At 33.7% G+C, this 8,269-nt stretch overlaps 1 pseudogene across 1 annotated transcript; it reads left to right on the forward strand.

The window, feature by feature from the left end:
* Positions 1-3,959: 3,959 nt before the first annotated feature.
* On the forward strand, positions 3,960-7,769 carry LOC107638755 (root phototropism protein 3 pseudogene; annotated as a pseudogene). The gene is made up of 10 exons (XR_015880969.1): positions 3,960-4,405; positions 4,469-5,150; positions 5,266-5,533; positions 5,873-5,935; positions 6,296-6,401; positions 6,477-6,554; positions 6,665-6,715; positions 6,923-6,998; positions 7,273-7,342; positions 7,454-7,769. The product of XR_015880969.1 is annotated as a root phototropism protein 3 pseudogene (transcript).
* The last annotated feature ends 500 nt before the right edge of the window (positions 7,770-8,269 follow it).

The following is an 8,269-nucleotide window of genomic DNA, read 5'->3' on the forward strand; positions in this document are numbered from 1 at the left end:
ACATGATATATCTAATAATAAAAATATTATTTATATACTAAAATTATCTATCAAAACCTGTCATTATGTATTTTGTGTTATATTTTGACATATATATATATATATATATATATATATATATTTATATTAGTGACTGATTTTGATATACACCTAATATATATAATTAATCTAATAATCCATGAAAAATATTAGGAGACTAATATATTTAATTTTATTTTAGCCAATACTTTGAACTATTATTTTATTTTCATACTATATGTTAGAATTTAAAATTTAATACACAAATATTTTTATTAACTGAATATTAATAAAAAATTAAATATTACTGGTCAAATAGCATTTCTAGTAATCTAATACACATATAGGCAAGGTAGCATTCTAATAAACATATATATATGATAGAATTTACAAGTGCTATGTGATGAAAACATATAGTACAAGAGGAGAGCTACTAGCGGAGCAAAAAGTTGTTTCTGCGTCTCATTTTTATCTTTTCACATTTTCTAAATTTCATTTTTATGCTGAATTATTTACTTGGAAATGAAAAATAATGTAAAAGATTTTATAAACAAAATTGTATATATAAGACTACATGAAATTCATTCATAAAAATATTAACCTCATTTTTATCCCGAACTGAACATATACTATATAATTAAGGTTCCTTGTTTATTATCCTATCATCACATCACAACTTTACAATTGACATACATGCCCATTATTAGATTTAGTTAGGATTGGATTCTTGGATAAACTTGCGTTAAGTTGGATATAAGTGTATATTTAGAATGATCCATTAAGGTTTAATTACTCCGGTGGTTCCTATAATTTCGCAAAATTTTCAATTAAGTTCCTATACTTTTTTTTTCTTTTAATTGAGTCATTGCACCAATTTTTTTTAATTGGATCCCTACACTTTTTTTCCTTTTATTTAGGTCTATGTACCAATTCTTTTTTTTTTTAGTTAGGTCCCTATAAAATTAAGCTAATTACTACTAAAAAGGACTTAATTGAAAAAAAAAATTTGGTACAAGAACCCAATTAAAAAAAAAGTATAAAGACCTAATTAAAAATTTCACGAAACTATAAGAACTAATAGAGTAATTAAACCATCCATTAATTATGTACATATGTATGCACTTAAATCAAATCTAAGTACTAATTAAGCTAATAAGTATTCTCAAAATACTTTATGATATTTGTACTTTATTGGTATATGTATATATATGTTAGGCGCAGTGTATAATTTTTCCCACTAAAATAAATCATTAATTAGTGCTTTCATTAACTTTATGCAAGAAAATGCATTCCCACCTATAGCCTCCCTCATGATTATTCATGAGTACATCTACAGCAGTAGAACTGAAAATATTCAAACTTAATTAACTAATTAATTAAATACCGACTCATTTATGTATTTTTAACTAAAATTTAAGAAAACCCCACCCAAAAACCTGAAATCTAAGTAAAAATTACCCTTTTTTAACCTCAAATACGATTAGACTAGACTAATAATAAGGCTTTACGAAAAAGGTAAGGATATTCCTATATGAAAAAATTTCTCTTCCCAACAAACTCAAATCTTAGATTTGTAGTTAAAGAAAAGAAAAAATAATAAGTATGAAAAACAAACTTTTAATTAATTATCATTAGTCAATTTTTTTTATCATAAAATTATTTTTAATTTTTTTAGAGGGTTTATGGTTTAATTAAGTTATGATTTAAAATTTAAAATTCAAAATTTATAATTTAAAATTTAAGTAAACAAATAATTTTAAAAAAATGAGTTGATATTGGCTAAAAAATTTGAACTTTACGCTATAAAAAAAAATTCGTAATTACCAACCACATGCGTTGGTATTCTATTTTTCCAACGGCCAGAACATTGATAAATGTATGTCATTTATGTCCAGTTGTTGGTAATTTTTTATTGATTTTTCTTGAATCATTTTATTTTTATTATTAGTGACATCATTGCCATTGGTAAATAATAAAAGATTTATTTTTATTATTATTAACGCCAAAGTCGTTTGTAATAATTAAAAAGTAAATTTAATATTTAAATTTTATCCATTGCCTAGTCCCTGGTAATATTGAATTTCATTTTTTTAGAATTTAAACCTACTATATTAAGATAACACTGATATAACAAAAAAATTTATCAAAAATCATACTCAAAGAGTTCGAAGAGTTTATTTAACAAAGCGTTTAAGATAAAGAGATTATTAATATGTAAATAAATGCAAGAATTATAAAAATTAAAATACCATATTTAACATAGCAGCATATATATGTAGTGGATCAGAGTTGTTAATTTGTCTGTAGAATAAATCATCTCAATTTTTTTGATTGTTTGGTAATGTGTGATGTTTTATAGTATATTATTCTTTAAGCGGAATCAAGAGAAAATACATGTAAGAGAAGATATTAAATGATTAAAAATTTTATTTTATCAAATAATTAAAAAAAAAAAAAAAGAGAATCTACCCGCTAGTATGCAACGACCCACTTGTGGAGGAAGCGCCTTTGGCCATTGTAAAAAACGATGTATTTCATTAAATATTGAGCCATTAGTAAAATTAAGAGTGAATATCTATTCTGGTCCCACTACAAAAAAAAGTCTATCGGCACCCTTTTTTCTTGTCACGCTTTTAAAACGTGTCTAAAAGTGGTCAATAGCCACGCTTTTGCGAGGGTGGCCACTGATTTGTGATTTGGCCACATTTTTTTGCGACGCTTGAAAAATATGGCCATAGAAAGAAATTGGCACATTTTTTTAAGGGTGCCCACTGATTTAAAATTTGGCCACTTTTTTTTGCGAGAAAAACCGGCACGTTGAAAAAACGTGGCAAAATGATTTCGTTATCGTCACATTTTTAAAACGTGGCCATTTCTTCTAACTCTTTCGGCACGCTTTAAAAGCGTGGCCATAAAGTTCTAAAACAAAAAAAGAAAGTTTCCACCCCCTCTTTCTTCGAAACACACAGTTTTACACAACAATGCCCTAACAACACTCCTTCCTTTCTTCGAAACACACTCTTCTTCCTAACAATGCCTTGAAAAGTGAAAAGCTGAGTTCATCACCCTAACGGCGGCGGCGCTCTTCAACTAACATAGAGCTCATCACCGGTGCTCTTACTCTCTCCCCAATAACACTCGTTGGTCAACCTCGTTCCAACCCTCTCTCGCAACCCCTTCGTAGGTGCCACCTCTGCCGGTGCTCCTTGCGTCGATGCTCCTTCCATTTCTCCTGTAAACCCCTATCCCTCCTTCGGCGGTGACTCACTCTGTTAAGGCCTCCCTCGGCGCTCACTCTCTATCTCAAACCCTCCGTCGACGCTCACTCTGTATCACAAACCCTCAATCGTCGCTCCTCCCTCCATGGTTCAGCACCCGTCGTGTTGCCGTCTCCCTCTGTGAAGTCGTCGCTCCGCCGTCTCTCTCTCCGTCACTTGTCGCACCTCCGTCAGCCACCTTCAGCGTTCGCAGCGCCATGGTAAATTATTTGGTCCAATTTTTCCTTGATCTGATTATTTGTTTTTGAATTTGATTTTTTGTTTTGATTTTCTTGGTTCTTCATTATTTCTGATTTTTCTAAATTTCTATATATGATATTTGGTTTAGGGATTTTTTCTAAATTTCTTGACATTTGGTTCTGTTCTGCTGCAGCTGTGGTAGTGCTCAGCTACTGATATGTGGTGCTCATTCTGAGTTCATTCTTTGCTGAATCTCGTTTGGCAGAGAATACCCCTAAATTTTTTGCAAGGTGACAAATTTAGAGCAGCAGCAGATAATTACATTAGGCCTCTCCTAACTAAGGTATTCAAGTTTCTTTTCAGCTTCAAATTATGCCTCGTTCAGGTTTTTCGAAGTTGATTGTGATTTCTTTCTTTTGTATTCTCTCCAGGGAGTTCCATTACAAATAAATCACAAAACCTCTCATAATACGTGGCCTAAAAATTCCACAACAGAAGGACAGTGTTACATGCAGCTTCTTGCTGAGGCTTCTTAGGATGGCAAACATGTAGAAAGTGGCACCTGCATTGGTGAATGAGTTGGAGAAGAGGGTGGGAATGCAGTTGAGCAAGCAACACTTGGTGATCTTTTGATACCTTGTTATGAAAAAAGTGAGACTGTGTATGATGTGGATCATGTTCAGAGGGTGTTGGAGCATTTTCTTGTTCAGGAGCAGACTGAGAGTGTTAGTCCAAATAGGGAATCATTTTTGGAGAAGCAGATGAATGCAAAGGCAAGAGTTGCAAGGCTTGTTGACAGTTATCTCACTGAAGTTTCCAGAGACAGGAACCTTTCCCTCACAAAGTTTCAGGTTCTTGCAGAAGCTTTGCCTGACTCAGCTAGGACATCTGATGATGGCCTTTACAGGGCACTTGATTCTTATCTTAAGGTAACTTTTTATTAATTCATTCTTAAACTAGTATGCAATGTTCTAATGAATTGAATTTAACAGGCACATCCGACGCTTAGCGAGCACGAAAGGAAGCGACTGTGCCGAGTAATGGATTGCCAGAAACTGTCCATTGATGCTTGCATGCATGCTGCTCAAAATGAGAGGCTACCACTAAGAGTAGTAGTCCAAGTTCTGTTCTCTGAGCAAGTCAAGATAAGCAATGCACTGGCCAACACTACTTTGAAAGAAGGTGTTGGTGTTGAATCTCATCAGTATCAACCTCCTGTACTCACCAACTGGAAAACGCTTCTGGAAGGGACGCCGCAATCGTTCCAAGAAGGGTGGACAGCAGCCAAGAAAGACATTAACACACTCAAGTTTGAGCTTGAGACTATCAAGACCAAGTATTTGGAGCTTCAGAATGACATGGATAATCTTCAGAAACAATTTGATAAGCTCATGCTCAAGCAGAAGCACACTTCACCATGATTTCTTCAAATGCCTAGTACATTATTTGTTGCTCATCTCATTTTAGATTGAAATGCCTAGTATATTATTTGTCGCTTTACAGGCTATAGCATTAACGGTGGTATCTATCGGTGTTGCTGTGGCTACGGTGACTGATCTGCAGTTCCATTTTTTTGGTGCATGTGTGGCATTGGCGTGGATTGTACTGAGTGCTGTAAATAAAATCCTTTGGTCTCGGCTGCAGCAGCAAGAAAACTGGACAGCTTTATCATGAGTAATTTTATCATTGTTACTTCCTTTTAATGCCAATTTCTTTGTGCTTCCTATCTATTTCTCTGCATTAAATGATTTATTTCTTTGTTTTGCCTAATTTATGCATTCATTAACAGACTGATGTGGAAAACACCACCTATTACATTGATTTTCCTGGCCGCTATGATGCCCTGCTTAGACCCTCCGGGTGTCCTCTCCTTTGATTGGAACTTCGGAAACACACCCGTGGTTTTTGGCTCGGCAATTCTTGGATTCTTGCTTCAGTGGTCTGGTGCTTTACTGCATTGTGTTTGGTGTTTACTGCATGCAATTCAAGAATAACATATTAGGCGAATAATGAATGTCAGAGGCCTAAGCATTACTCATGTCAAGAGTCACTTGTAGGTAGCTATTAGATTCTACTCCTTAATTATCTTATGTTTTCCATTTTTTAACTTGTTCTTCTTCGGAGAGAATAATAATTCACAAATAAACACACAAAAATTGAACCTGCACGTTCTCCAATTAAACTAGATATAATACTCTTTTTTACTGACTTGTATTTGATGGTTTTAACCTCTCCCTCTAAAATTTTGAGATATGAAAAGCATAAAAAAATCTCTTAGAAAATTACTGATTCTTAGTAATTTGTCTTTGAGGATTGCAAAAATTCAGACACTAATCTTGATTAGTTGGGGAAGGAAAGCATTAAGGAAGATGATTGAGCCATTTTGCTTGAAGCAGGGCTTACATGATCATCATCAGCAAAATTCTATGGATCATCAGCAGGGCTTACATATTCATGAGGTTGTCTTCAGTTTCTCACACTTATTCTTCAATATCCTTATCTTCTTACTTGTCCTCCCTAGATTATTGACCATGGATGATTTGTTCTTGCTAGAAAATCAAGCAACTTTAAGGGCACTGTAGGTCATCATTCTTTAAATATATATATTATACTTAGCTGTATTACTTCTTCGAGTTTGTAAATATTGCTGTATCTTTGCAACAATATTATATTATGTCCATGCCATGTATTAGTACTCATGCTTCATAGGTTATATAATAAGAAAGTAAAGTGGCTTATTGATTTTGCATTATGGTCTTACAGATACTCTTTGAGTCTTAGTTATACTTTGTATGTTCTGATGCAATCCTGTTTTGCAGGAGTTAATTGATTTTCTGAAAGAAACTAGGCTGGAGTCAAGTGCAGCTGCCACTAGAAATGCTTCAACTAAGCTTTTGGGTGTTCTGCATAGATTTGTTGGTCCAGGTTACTACATTAACTTTTGAATGTCCTTCCCTCATTATTTATTTGTTACAAGGTTCTAAAGTTTTCCCTGTGCAGATATTAAAGGGTTCTCTACTGATGTTAAGCCTGCATTGCTCAGGGCTCTTGATACTGAGTATGAGAAGAATCCATGAGGTATGCTGTTCATGATGTATTTTCTGTTAAATCTTTTTTGTTTCTTAATTTTCCAATTGTCCGATTTTTTTATTTTTTTTTCATTTTTTTGCTTCACGGAGCATCTGCAGCTCCCAAGAGATCAGTCAAAACATCAGACTCATCTTCCTTAGTTGCCGCTGGTGGGTTGGATAGCTTGCCTCGTGAAGACATTAGTGGAAAGATTACTTCTACTCTCTTGAAGAACTTGGAAAGTCCTAGTGGAAAGTTTGATTGACCATATCTTTCAAATAATTTGATATTGCTGGCTTGTTTTAACTATTTATTATAACTAAAAGGAATGATGTTATTATGATGTTTCATGACATTCTTCTGTGATTTCCTTTTAGGTTCGTATGGAGTCGGTTGAAGCTGTAAATAAAATACTGGAAGAGGCAAATAAGCGCATTAAAGCAAATGGAACTGGTACTTTAGTAGCATTTGTATTATAATTTTGAAACTGTTGCTATGTGTGGGACTGAATTCTGGGTGGTAAAATCCCACATGGACATGAACTTTATATTGCAAAGATTAGGATGATTACATGGATGGTTGGTTACACAAGATTATATAGGATTATGAACGACTGCATTAGATAAATTTGGGGCAGTGTTGATTATTGAAAGATGGTAGAATCTTGTATTTTTATTGAATAGGTTCTTTCTTAATAACTAGTTGTTTGATTTTTACTGTATTTCAGGGATACCAACATACAAAGCTGTTTTAACTTTGCTTATGGTATTTGGTGTTGGACCAACAGTTTTTGGCAAGTATGTTTTCTTCAAGTTCAAAATTTTCTTGATTTCTGTATAATCTACATAGTTTCATTCCCAAATAAGTGTCTTCAAATGTTAACACACTTGTATGTTGGTTCAATGCAGTGTGTCTAATGTCCATAAACTTGTGAGGAAAAGATGGAAGCGTGTTACGTGCCTTCACTGCCTTGGCTATGGTTGAGTTCAAGCAACCTTGGCTATGGTCGAGTTCAAGCAAGAGTAAGGGCTCGTAGAATCCAGTTAAGTCATGAGATGAAGCAACATGAAGCTACAATGAAGAGGGAGAGATTGATATTTTTTATCCCAATGTATTTTATAACTATTTGGGTTATAAGAGATCGATATAGCTAATTTGGTTTGAATTTTATTACTAATTTTCATTAATTTATTTTTTAAAATAATATTCACATATTTTTGTCAATGCTTTTTCTTGTTTTTGGAGTGTTATTAGAGTACGTGTAAAACCACATGCCAGATTTTTTTTTAATTTGATAGGGATATAGCCACACTTTAAAAGCGTGGCAATAGGTCCGTGTTTTTTTGACTATTGGCACGCTTCAAAAGTGACACCATATCTTTTACTATTGGTACGCTTCAAAAGCATGGCCATATCTTTCACTTTATGGTACATTTTTAAAACGTGCCGATATGTTAAAACCTAAAAGCGTGGCAACTGATGAAAGCGTGCCAACAAAAAAAGCGTGCTGATAGATCTAAAAAACGTGGCGATAGAGCAACCGGCATGCTAGCAAATATGACCCTTTCAAAAGCGTGCCGATAGCTCAAAAAGCGTGGCGAAAAGCTGTCGGCACCTTTTTTAGCACTTTTCGCCACGTTTTAAAAGCGTGGCCACTAACAATTTTTTTAGAATATCAATTTCGACTTTTGATTTAATATTTAATTTTGTGAGACTGATTAGCA

This window comes from Arachis ipaensis, chromosome B4, assembly GCF_059453495.1.
Source record: "Arachis ipaensis isolate K30076 ecotype BB chromosome B4, ASM5945349v1, whole genome shotgun sequence".
NCBI classification, from domain to species: domain Eukaryota; kingdom Viridiplantae; phylum Streptophyta; class Magnoliopsida; order Fabales; family Fabaceae; genus Arachis; species Arachis ipaensis.